The sequence below is a fragment of the Amblyraja radiata genome, chromosome 6 (assembly GCF_010909765.2).
Source record: "Amblyraja radiata isolate CabotCenter1 chromosome 6, sAmbRad1.1.pri, whole genome shotgun sequence".
Classification (NCBI taxonomy): Eukaryota; Metazoa; Chordata; class Chondrichthyes; order Rajiformes; family Rajidae; genus Amblyraja; species Amblyraja radiata.
The window spans coordinates 96750405-96762743 of record NC_045961.1 but is presented as its reverse complement, the minus strand read 5'-3'; the positions used below and the strand labels follow the sequence as shown (position 1 = coordinate 96762743).

Genomic DNA, 12339 nt, shown 5'->3' with positions numbered 1-12339 from the left:
CCTACAGCAAAGAATAGCCCAAGGCTCAGTGTGGAAAGGCTGCCTGTGAGGTCTGGTGATGAGGGGAGTGACTGTTAAAGGCTCTAGCCTGGCTTGTACAGTGAGTGTGGGCCTTTGGTCAGGACAAGCAACAAATACAAGCATCCATAATACTGGTGCCCACGAAGAGTAACGTGACGTGTCTCAATGACTATCGACCAGTGGCACTAACGTCTGTGGTGATGAAGTGCTTTTAGAGGTTGGTTATGGGGCATATCAACTACCTCGACAAGAACCTCGACCTACTACAGTTTGCCTACCGTCACAACAGGTCAATGGAGGATGCAATCTCACTGGCTCTCCACTCCGCATTGGACCACTTGGACAATAAAAACAGTTACGTCAGGCTACTACAGCTCGGCGTTCAATACCATCATCCCCTCCAAGCTGGTTACCAAGCTCACGGAACTGGGTCTCTGCTCATCCCTCTGCGATTGGATCCTCGAATTCCTCATCCACAGACCACAGTCTGTTTGAATTGGCAGAAACACTTCATCCTCAGTAACGTTTAAGAAGGAATTGCAGATGTTGGAAAATCAACGGTAGACAAAAATGCTGGAGCAACTCAGTGGGTGAGGCAGCATCTTTGGAGCGAAGGAAATAGGCGACGTTTAGGTTCGTGACCCTTCTTCAGACTTCTGATTCTCCTGAACTTCTACAGGTGCACAGTAGAGAGCATACTGGCTGGTTGCATCGTGTCCTGGTTCGGCAACTTGATCGTCCAGTAGCGGAAAAGACTGCAAAAAGCTGTGACCACTGCCCAGTCCATCACTGGCTTTGACCTCCCCACCATCGAAGGGATCTATCGAAGTTGTTGCCTCAACCTTAAGGAGGTGCAGCGTAGGTTTACAAGGTTAATTCCCGGGATGGAGGGACTGTCATATGCTGAGAATGGAGCGGCTGGGCTTGTATACTCTGGAGTTTAGAAGGATGAGAGGGGATCTTATTGAAACGTATAAGATTATTATGGGTTTGGTCACGCTAGAGGCAGGAAACGCGTTACCAATGTTGGGGGAGTCCAGAATCAGGGGCCACAGTTTAGGAATAAGGGGTAAACCAGTTAGAATGGTGACGAGGAAACAGTTTTTCTCACGGAGAGTTGTGAGTTTGTGGAATTCTCTGCCTCAGATGGAGGTGGAGGCCGGTTCTCTGGAAACTTTCAAGAGAGAGCTAGATAGGGCTCTTAAGGATATGGGGAGAAGGCAGGAACGGGGTACTGATTGGGGATGATCAGCCATGATCACATTAAATGGCGGTGCGGGCTCGGAGTGCCGAATGGCCTACTCCTGCACCTATTGTCTATAAAAAGGCCGCCAACATCATCAAAGACCCACACCATCCTGGCGACACACTCATTTCATCATTGCCATCGGGAAGAAGGTACAGGAGCCTGAAAACTGTAAAGTCTAGGTTCAGGAACAGCTTCTTCCCTACAGCCATCAGGCTATTAAACACGACAACAAATAAGTTCTGAACTGCAACAGACTTATCATTATTATTGCACCATGTTTATTATTTATTGAGATTGAGTATGTGTGCATGTGTATACACCCACAGAACTTGTTTTTCTTCTCATGTTATGTACTATGTTTACATATTCTGTTGTGCTGCAACAAGCAAGAATTTAATTGTCCTACCTGGGACATATGACACTAAAACACTCTTGACTCCATATATTGGTGGGCAGGCTAAATCCTAAAGAAGTTCTCTTCACCTTGTGTTGGATACGATGGAAGTTGGTGATGAAAGAACCAAGTAGTCTGTCAAACACATAGACACAATTGCGGCTTGTTTCCCGACAGCCAATGGAGAACAGGGTGTTTTGGTTAGTCTCTTAGTAAGTAACTTCACCCTTTTGCCTTGACCCACTCAGCATTAACCCCTGTGGGCAGCCTCTTGACACTAAGCCATGGGGGATGGTTCATTGCTGAATTTGCATCAGTTTCCCAGCACTCAGGTTCTTGGCATAGCTAATGAGAAAGCAGGGATTCATGCCAGATTCCCAGCACATCAGTACTGTTGGTTTCATGCCTCTATTTATAATGCAATAATGGCCCCTTTAACACTGGTTTAATTGGTGTTCCTGTATTTCAGTGTGCACCCTGCATGCTGAGCAAAATGTATAATGAAAGCAGCTACATCTTGCTGCCAAAGTTTCAGTGTGTTTATGTTACTATTGTTATTGTGCAAATCAGTCAATGTAATCCAGGTTTATGGAGAAATCCTGAGTTGCAAATCTACAAAACCCAGTAGAACCAATTCACCCTCAAACTTCATATTGTTGAGATCTTTCTGGTGTTGTACGTCAAACTTGGCAGAGAGAGTTAAATAAAGACGAGTCGAAACATAGAAACATAGAAAATAGGTGCAGGAGTAGGCCATTCGGCCCTTTGAGCCTGCACCGCCATTCAGTATGATCATGGCTGATCATCCAACTCAGTGTCCTGTACCTGCTTTCTCTGCATACCCGCTGATACCTTTAGCCACAAGGGCCACATCTAACGCCCTCTTAAATATAGCCAATGAACTGGCCTCAACTACCTTCTGTGGCAGAGAATTCCAGAGATTCACCACTTTCTGTGAAAAATGTTTTTCTCATCTCGGTTCTAAAAGATTTCCCCCTTATCCTTAAACTGTGACCCCTTGTTCTGGACTTCCCCAACATCGGGAACAATCTTCCTGCATCTAGCCTATCCAACCCGTTAAGAATTTTGTAAGTTTCTTTAAGATCCCCCCTCAATCTTTTAAATTCTAGCGAGTATAAGCCGAGTCAATCCAGTCTTTCTTCATATGAAAGTCCTGACATCCCAGGAATCAGTCTGGTGAACCTTCTCTGTACTCCCACTATGGCAAGAATGTCTTTCCTCAGATTAGGAGACCAAAACTGTACGCAATACTCCAGGTGTGGTCTCACCAAGACCCTGTACAACTGCAGTAGAACCTCCCTGCTCCTATACTCAAATCCTTTTGCTATGAATACTAACATACTATTCGCTTTCTTCACTGCCTGCTGCACCTGCATGCCTACTTTCAATGACTGGTGTACCATGACACCCAGGTCTCGTTGCAACTCCCTTTTCTTAATCGAGTCGAGAGTGTTTTATTGTCATATATCCCAGATAGAACAATGAAATTCTTACTTGCTGCAGCACAACACAATATGTAAACATAGTACACTATAAACAATATGATAAACAAGAGAGAAAAAAAATTGAGTACACGCGCGCGCACACACACACACACGCACGCACACACACACACCCTCAAGTAGCTGTACCTGAACCTGGATGTCACAGTTTTCAGGCTCCTGTACCTTCCTCCCGATGGCAGGAGTGAAATGAGTGTGTGGCCAGGATGGTGTGGGTCTCTGATGATGCTGGCTGCCTTTTTGCGTTGCGCCTCCAACAAATCCCTTTGATGGTGGGGAGATCAGAGCCGGTGATGGACTGGGCAGTGTTCATAACTTTTTGCAGTCTTTTCAGCTCCTGGGCGTTCAAGTTGCAGAACCAGGCCATGATGCAACCGGTCAATATGCTCTCTACTGTGCACCTGTAGAGGTTCAAGAGAATCCTCTTTGACATACTGTGTCTCTAATCTTCTCAGGAAGTAGAGGCGTTGATGTGCTTTATATATGCATCAGTGTGCTGGGTCCAGGAAAGATCTTCGGAAATATGCACGCCCAGGAATTTGAAGTTTTTTACTCATTTTGGACCCTGATATTAACAGGATTGTGGGTCTTCATCTTTTCTCTTCCAAAGTCCACAATCAGTTAATTGGTTCTACTAATATTGAGAGCCAGGTTGTTGTGCTGGCACCATTTGGTCAATCTGCCAAACTCACTTCTATACTCTTGACTCATCACCGTCTGTAATCCGTCCAACAACGGTGGTGTCATCGGCGAACTTGAAGATGGAGTTCGCACTGTCCGACAACACAGTCATGAGTATAGAGCAGGGGGCTGAGCATGCAGCCTTGAGGTGCTCCCATACTGATTGTGAATGAGGAAGAACTATTTCTGCCAATTCGAACTGACTGTCGTCTGTGGATGAGGAAGTCGAGGATCCAATTGCAGAGGGATGCGCAGAGACCCAGTTCCGTGAGCTTGGTAACTAGCTTCGAGGGGGTGATGGTATTGAACAGCGAGCTGTAGTTTATAAACAGCGGCCTGATGTAAGTATTTTTATTGTCCAAGTGGTCCAGTGCCGAGTGGAGAGCCAGTGTGCTCACATCCTCCGTTGATCTGTTGTGACGGTAGGCAAACTAGTGGGTCGAGGTTCTTGTTGAGGTAGGAGTTGATATGCCCCATAACCAACCTCTCAAAGCACTTCACCACCACAGACGTCAGCGCCACTGGTCGATAGTCATTGAGGCACGTCAGTTTACTCTTCATGGGCTCCGGTATTATTGATGCCCTCTTAAAGCAGGTGGGTACCTCAGACAGTAATGAAAGGTTGTAAATGTCTGCAAAAACTCCAGCCTATTGGTGTGCACAGGTTTTGAGAACTCGACTGTGTTCACCTTCAGGTTCAAGCGTTTTCCGAAGGTTCACCCCCCGAAGGATCTTCTAACATCAGCGACTGTGACTGTATCTGGGCGTACGGCGGTTCGGGAAGACACATCAGTGTTCTCCCATTCAAAGCGTGCGTAGAATGCATTGAGCTTGTCAGGGAGTGATGCTTCGCTGTCACTTGAGCTGCCCCCTGGTTTTGCCTTGTAGCAGGTGATGGCATTCAAGTCCTGCCACAGTTGCCGAACATCCGCCCCATCCTCCAGCTTTGAGCGTAAATCCCTTTTGGCCTTTTTGATGGCCTTGTCAAGATTGTATCTGGACCTTGTAGATCTCTGCGTCACCAGACCTGAATGCCCTGGATCTAGTCCTTAGAAGAGTGAGGATCTTCTGGTTCATCCAAGGCTTCTGGTTAGGGAACACCCGGAAGGTTTAAGTAGGAACACAGTCCACCACACATTTCCTTATGAAGTCTGTAACGACTGTGGCGTGTTCATTCAGGTCTGTTGCTGAGTCCTTGAACATTGCCCAGTCTACTGACTCCAAACAGTCCTGTAGTTGTTCTTCTACCTCCCCAGACCAGCTCTGTGCAGTCCTCACCTCTGGGGATGCGCTCTTCAGTTAATGCCTGAATACAGGAAAAAGCAGCACCGCTGAATAGTCTGAATTCCCGAAGTGAGGGAAAGGGATAGAGCGATAGGCATCCTTGATGGTCAGGTTGCAGTAGTGAAGGGTGTTTGATCATCTGGTGCTGCAGGCAACATGTTGGTGATGGTTTGGGAGTGATTTTTTCGGTTTGGCTTTGTTGAAGTCCCCGGCTATAGTGGTAAAGGCTTCGAGGTACGCTGTCTGATGCTTGCTGACCACGGGGTGCAGCTCCTCCGGTGCTAGACGGACATATGCCTGGGGTGGGATGTAGACTGCGGTCAGGATGATGGAGGTGAATTCCCTCGGGAGGTAGAAGGGGCCGCACTTCACCGTCAGATGTTCCAGGTGCGGAGAGCAGGAGTTAGACAGAACTGCTATTTCTGAGCACCACAAAAAGTTGACCATGAGGCAGACGCCCCCACCTCTCCCTTTCTCGGATGCCTGCATAAAGTCCATACGATGGATGGAGAAACCTTCAGGCTGGATGGCTGAGTCAGGGGAGCTGGGGGTGAGCCATGTCTCTGTGAAACAGAACACAGAGCATTCCTTCAGCTCCCTTTAGTAAAGCAGCCTTGACCTTAAGTCCTCCACTCTATTTTCCAGTGATTGTACATTGGTTAGTAGGATGGTAGGGAGATTGCGTCGTAGTCCCCTGCGCTTCAGTCTGACTTGTCCTCCTGCCCCCTGGCCACGTTTCCGGACACCATGGAGGCCTCCCAGGTGTTTCCAGGTACAGTACTTACTGTTCCTGCGATCCTCCACCAGGTCGGGGATTCCCCTATGATCGTGAATTCCCTTACAGTCGGCAGCTCCGGTGCTGCCGGGAGATCGCAATAGTGCTAATGTGTTTAAATGCATTAGCATATTGTCAGTTACAGAGCTGGTTTCTGCTGTTCCTTTTATGCAGGTAAGCGGACAGCTACTAGATTTGATGATTTTCTGCTGGCACAGTTGCTTAATAAAGCAATTAATAGTACTAATAACTTAGAACATCCTACCTGCAATATCAAACAATTTTTAGTTTGAAGTGGAACAGTTTAAGAATTGATAAATTATTCTCTGCGGTGAATATTTCTTCGGATTATTTTCCAAGTTGTGATTCATTTTATTTTTTTCTTTTGCCTGGCTTTTATTGCAAGCTTAACCTGTAGTTAGCTGACTCTTTGTCTAATGTGGCTCTTAATTCGCACTTCCCTCTGCTATCCTTCGACTTTTTTGATCATTAAATCTCAGTAAGGAGACACACTACCAACACTGAGTTCTCAGATGTCTTATTGCCTTTGCCATATCATTATTTGCTCACACTTGCAGGAAGTAACACTTTTCTTAGGCTGTAGGGCACAGAAGAAATATTCTAAATGCATTCATTGCAGAATGCCCTTCTCCAGCTGCGGTCTATTATGACTAAGAAATTGAAACACAACCGTGACGGCTCATTGCAACATAGCATTTGTACTGTTTAGCAAGGTTGCTTTAGATGATTTATTTTCAAGTGAAATTGTTTCATGCACTTAGAATGTTAAATAGTGCTGTTAAGCAATGAAATTGAATAATATCTCTATCAACATAATGGAATTCATGGCCCGTAAGCCTGTTGTTCCCCATGGTGAATGTATCATATACATGATTACATTCCTTGGAAATGTCAGCTCCAACCTTGGATTTGCTTTGCTAGCACACATCATACTATGTAGCTTTTGGGGATAGTGCTGAACCAGGAAGAAATGTAAATTAAAGGTTAGTTCTTTTTGAATATTTCATAGTTTGAGCATTTCATAGTTTTCACCATGATCAGTGGGTCATCAATCATATTTATGCTAATCCTACATTAGTCTCATTGTATTTGTTCTATATTCTTAGCAGTTTACAGTGATCAATTAACCTACCAATTTTGGGATGTTGGATGAAACCCATGCAGTTTCAGAAACAACATGCACACTGTACACAGTGCCTGAGTTTAGGATTGAACCCAGATTGAAGGAGCTGTCAGTTCTTCAAGCCATGTCACAGTGTCATCCCAAAATTATTCCTCGTTTAATTTGGGGGAAAAATAGCTATTTCTACCCGATCTGGACTCTGCGACTCATGACCCACCATAATGGTTAACTGTGAACCTCTGAAATGGCCTGGGAAGCCTCTTTAATTGGGGCACTCAGTGGGTAGGTAATAAATGCAGGCATTGTTAGCAGAGTTCACGTCCTTGAAAAATGAATACATTTTAAAAGTTTGCTTTCTTTTTTCTATTATCTGCCAAATGCATTAAAATGATTGTGTGCCTGAATGTGAGTATTTGAATAGTTGCATTTAACAGGTTTCCCTGAGCTTGTGGTTTTAGGTTAGTTTCTCATTTGTCTCCTGCCTTCATTACCCTGACTCTAACAGTTATCCCACACCTCCTCCCACCCTGCCTCTTGCGTAGACACTATTCTCTGTTTCTCCATCTACTGCTTCCTAGATTGAATTGAATAACTTTGAATTGAATAAATGTTATTAGCCAAGCATGTATACACACAAGGAATTTGCCTTGATGCTTTGCTCACAAGCAACAACACTATTGTTATTGAGGGAGTGCAGCGTAGGTTCACCAGGTTAATTCCCTGGATGGCAGGACTGTCATATGTTGATAGAATGGAGCGGCTGGGCTTGTATACTCTGGAATTTCTAAGATTGTTAAGGGCTTGGATTGCAACATACAAGATTATTAAGGGCTTGGACATGCTAGAGGCAGGAAACATGTTCCTGATGTTGGGGGAGTCCAGAACCAGGGGCCACAGTTTAAGAAAAAGGAGTAAGCCATTTAGAACGGAGACGAGGAAACACTTTTTCTCACAGACAGTGGTGAGTCTGTGGAATTCTCTGTCTCAGTGGAGGCAGGTTCTCTGGATGCTTTCAAGAGAGAGCTAGATAGGGCTCTTAAAAATAGCAGAGTCAGGAGATATGGGGAGAGGGCAGGAACGGGGTACTGATTAGGGATAATCAGCCATGATCACATTGAATGGTGGTGCTGGCTCGAAGGGCCGAATGGCCTACTCCTGCACCTATTGTCTATTGTCTATTGGAATTTGGAGGATGAGAGGAGATCTTATTGAAACATATAATATTATTAAGGGTTTGGACGTGCTAGAGGCAGGAAACTTGTTCCCGATGTTGGGGGAGTCCAGATCCAGGGGCCACAGTTGAAGAATAAGGGAGAACGGAGGTGAGGAAAAACGTTTTCACACAAACCATATAACCATATAACAATTACAGCACGGAAACAGGCCATCTCGGCCCTACAAGTCCGCGCCGAACAATTTTTTTTTTTCCCCTTAGTCCCACCTGCCTGCACTCATACCATAACCCTCCATTCCCTTCTCATCCATATGCCTATCCAATTTATTCTTAAATAATACCAACGAACCTGCCGCCACCACTTCCACTGGAAGCTCATTCCACACCGCTACCACTCTCTGAGTAAAGAAGTTCCCCCTCATGTTACCCCTAAACTTCTGTCCCTTAATTCTGCAGTCATGTCCTCTGGTTTGAATCTTCCCTATTCTCAAAGGGAAAAGCTTGATCACATCAACTCTGTCTATCCCTCTCATCATTTTAAAGACCTCTATCAAGTCCCCCCTTAACCTTCTGCGCTCCAGAGAATAAAGACCTAACTTATTCAACCTATCTCTGTAACTTAGTTGTTGAAACCCAGGCAACATTCTAGTAAATCTCCTCTGTACTCTCTCTATTTTGTTGACAAAGTTGTGAGTCTGTGGAATTCTCTGCCTCAGAGGGCGGTGGAGGCTGGTTCTCTGGATGCTTTCAAGAGAGAGCTAGACAGAGCTCTTAAAGATGAGGAGAAGGCAGGAACGGGGTACTGATTGTGGATGATCAGCCATGATTACATTGAATGGCTCGAAGGGCCGAATGGCCTACTCCTGCACCTGTTGTCTATTGTCTATTGATATACAGTAAGCAATTAAGAATAAAACATAATTTAAACATGTGAAGAATGAAATAAAATACCAGAGCAAAAGGAGACTACAGACTTTTGTTTGTTGAGGAGAGCTACTGCTCGTGGGGGAAAAAAGCTATTTTTATGTCTGGCGGTGGCGGCTTTGATAATCCGGAGTAGCCTTCCAGAGGGAAGTGCTTCAAAGAATTTGTGGCCAGGTTGAGAGGGGTCAGAGACGATCTTACCCGTTCGCTTCCTGGCCCTTGCAGTGTACAGTTCATCAATGGGGCGAAGGTTGCAGCCAATAACCTTCTCGGCTGATCGAACGATGCACTGCAGCCTCTGGATGTCGTGCTTGGTGGCTAAGCCAAACCAGATCATGATGGAGAAGGTGAGGACAGACTCTATGATGGCCGTATAAAACTGGACCATCATTGCCTGTGGCAGATTGTCACAAGGCTGCCACAGGAAGTACATCCTGTTTGGGCCTCTTTGACTGTGGAGTCGATGGTGGCTCTGGAGATTATAGTTCCAAGGAATTTAAATGACTCCACAGATGGGACTGTGGTGTTGTTGATGGGAGTGGGGGGAGGGGAGGGGGAGCTCTCCTAAAGTCTACAATCAATTCCACTGTCTTAAGAGCATTGAGCTCCAGGTTGCTTCGATGGCACAAGGACAGCAGCTGTGTCACTTCCTGTCTTTAGGCAGATTCCTCGTCGTCCACAAACTTGAGAAGCTTGACAGAGGAGTCTGTGGAGGTGCAGTCGTTGGTGAGGAGAGAGTACGCAGCCTTGCGGTGCTCCTGTGCCAAGATGTGCTTTCCCAGCCTCACATGCTGCTTCCTGTCTGTCAGGAAGTTGGTGATCCACTGACAGAGGGGTTCAGGAGCGTTTGGAGTGTAGTAGCTCTGACACAATGGTGTTGAATGCAGAGCTAAAATCCACAAACAAAATCCTTGCATAGGTCCCCTGGCGGTCTAGGTGCTGGGGGATGAAGTGCGTTGACTACGTCATTCACTAATCTATTGGCCCGGTATGCATACTGCAGGGGATCCAGCAGGGCGTTTGTGATATTTTTCAGGTGGGCCAGCATGTCTTTCAAGGGTCTTCATGATTACAGAGGTCAGTGCGACAGGCCTGTAATCATTGAGACCAGTAATCCTTGGCTTTTTGGGTACAGGAATAATAGTGGAAAATTTGAAGCAGGTAGGGACAGTGCAAGGTTGCAGGGACTGGTTGAAAATGTCTGTGTAGACTGGTGCCAGTTGTTCGGCACAGAGCTTGAGGATAGAGGTGGAAACCTTGTCCGGTCTTGGAGATTTGTGGCTTTTCTGTCTTCTGAGAATAGCTTCTCCCCCACCTCAATTTCTATTGTTAGTGTTGGAGAAGTGGCCAGACTGATGTTGGGCAGCAAGGAGGTGGTGGGTAGTGGACAAGGGCCCAGTCTTTGCAGACTGGAGTCAGGCTGTAAGTCGGTGTGAAGTGGTGATTGGGGAGGAATGGGTGGGGAAGGGTCCAGTCTTTGCAGACTGGAGTCGGGCAGTGAGTCGGTGTGAAGCCATCAGGGTAGGCAAGGTAGGCAGTGCCTACCGTGACTAAAATTATAAAATGGTCATTATTAAATATAAATAGTAAATGCATGGGAGAATTATGACTAATTCTCCCGTACCGTTCATCCGCAGTACATGGAACACGCGAAAGTATGTGCAACTCATGTGCCGTCAAAGCTGCTTCAAGCCTTCAATGACAACGGTCTATAAATTAACCTCAATTGGTCCCTTGATTGCGCTGACACAGGTGTAAGCTCCACCGCCCGCTGTCCTGTTATCCATCGCCCGCTGACCCGCTCTTGAGCTGGTCTTCTCACTGTCCAGTCTACATTGAAAGACACGGACCGGGCCGTGAATGCCTTGCAGTGTCACAGTGTGTAGGATAGAACTACTGCAATGGTTCTATCTTTCTTCCCACATTTCAAAGACAAAGACATTGTGAAACCGTGGGGTTCCCTACCTTGAGGCCAGGATGCAAACTGGGCCCCTGTTGCTCGGTGGCAGCGGCTCCATCAGTGACTCACACAACCCACAGAAGCCAACCAAATCACAAACCTGAACACCTCCGCCACATGCGAGGAAGCCCACACTGCCACAGATAGCATCTGAAGTCAGGATCAAACTCTGGTGTAAGGTAGCAACTCGCTGTAAGGTTGCAACTTTACCACGGTGCCATTGTGCTGTCCCGAGGTACTGTGTATTTTGTGTCCTTTACTGTTTATTGTGTAGTGGCTGTTTTTCCATTAGTACTGTACATATTAACCACCTTATTCAGTTATAGTGGGCAATCGGTAATAATTGACACCATCCCCTCAATGTGGTCCGTTATATAGCCGAGGGTTTATAACTTGGATTTCCAGTATAGAATTCCAGTATATCTTGCCCACTTATCCTGACCATGTTAATTTGCATACTGTGTCCTCACAACTCACTTTTCTTCCTAACTTTGTATCATCAGAAATTCGGACATATCCCATTCTCTATCTGTCACTGATATAAATTGTGAATATTGTAACATTTCCATTAAAATTGAACTTGCATGACAACATGTGGAACAAGTAACATTAGCAGTGTTCTGTTAGCTCTCCTCCCCCACCCTGGTGGACAATTATCTTTGAAATAAAAGACCAAAAGCTGTTGGTTAATTTAACACAGCTGCTAAATTTATCAGTTCTGCTGACATTGATAAATGCTTTGTGTTTTGTGTTTGTGCTTACGAATGTCAGGCATACGCAATTGAAGTAGTTAATTTCCTCTAAGGCATCCATTATCCAATCTGAATAGTCGAACAGAATTCTAAATGCAATAGTTTTTTACCAGCTAACCATGCACATCAACTTCTGTTGTCATGGTCTGACTCACCACATTGCCAAAAATAGAACTGGAAAGACAACTCTGAAATTTGAGAATGCTACTTTGATCAATTTTCAATATGAATGAAACAAAAACTGGCAAAACGGATTCTACAGTTCATTTTATACGTGTTTAAAAACCACAATGAAAATGCATTTTTCTATAAATAGTTTCATTTTATTAGTAAAATCGCAGGGAATGATGCTGCCGAATCATTTAAACTTGGAAGTATCCTTTCTTCAGAATACAACTTCTATCTTAATGTGAGCGCTGTGACTCGATTTTTCTGGTGATGCATGTTTTTGAAAGACT

The 12339-nt window shown here is 45.3% G+C and overlaps 1 protein-coding gene across 2 annotated transcripts in view; it reads left to right on the top strand.

Annotated features, from left to right (window-relative positions):
- cyfip1 (cytoplasmic FMR1 interacting protein 1) overlaps positions 1-12339 on the top strand; it is a 100012-nt gene that overhangs the window by 22423 nt on the left and 65250 nt on the right. The window lies entirely within an intron of this gene.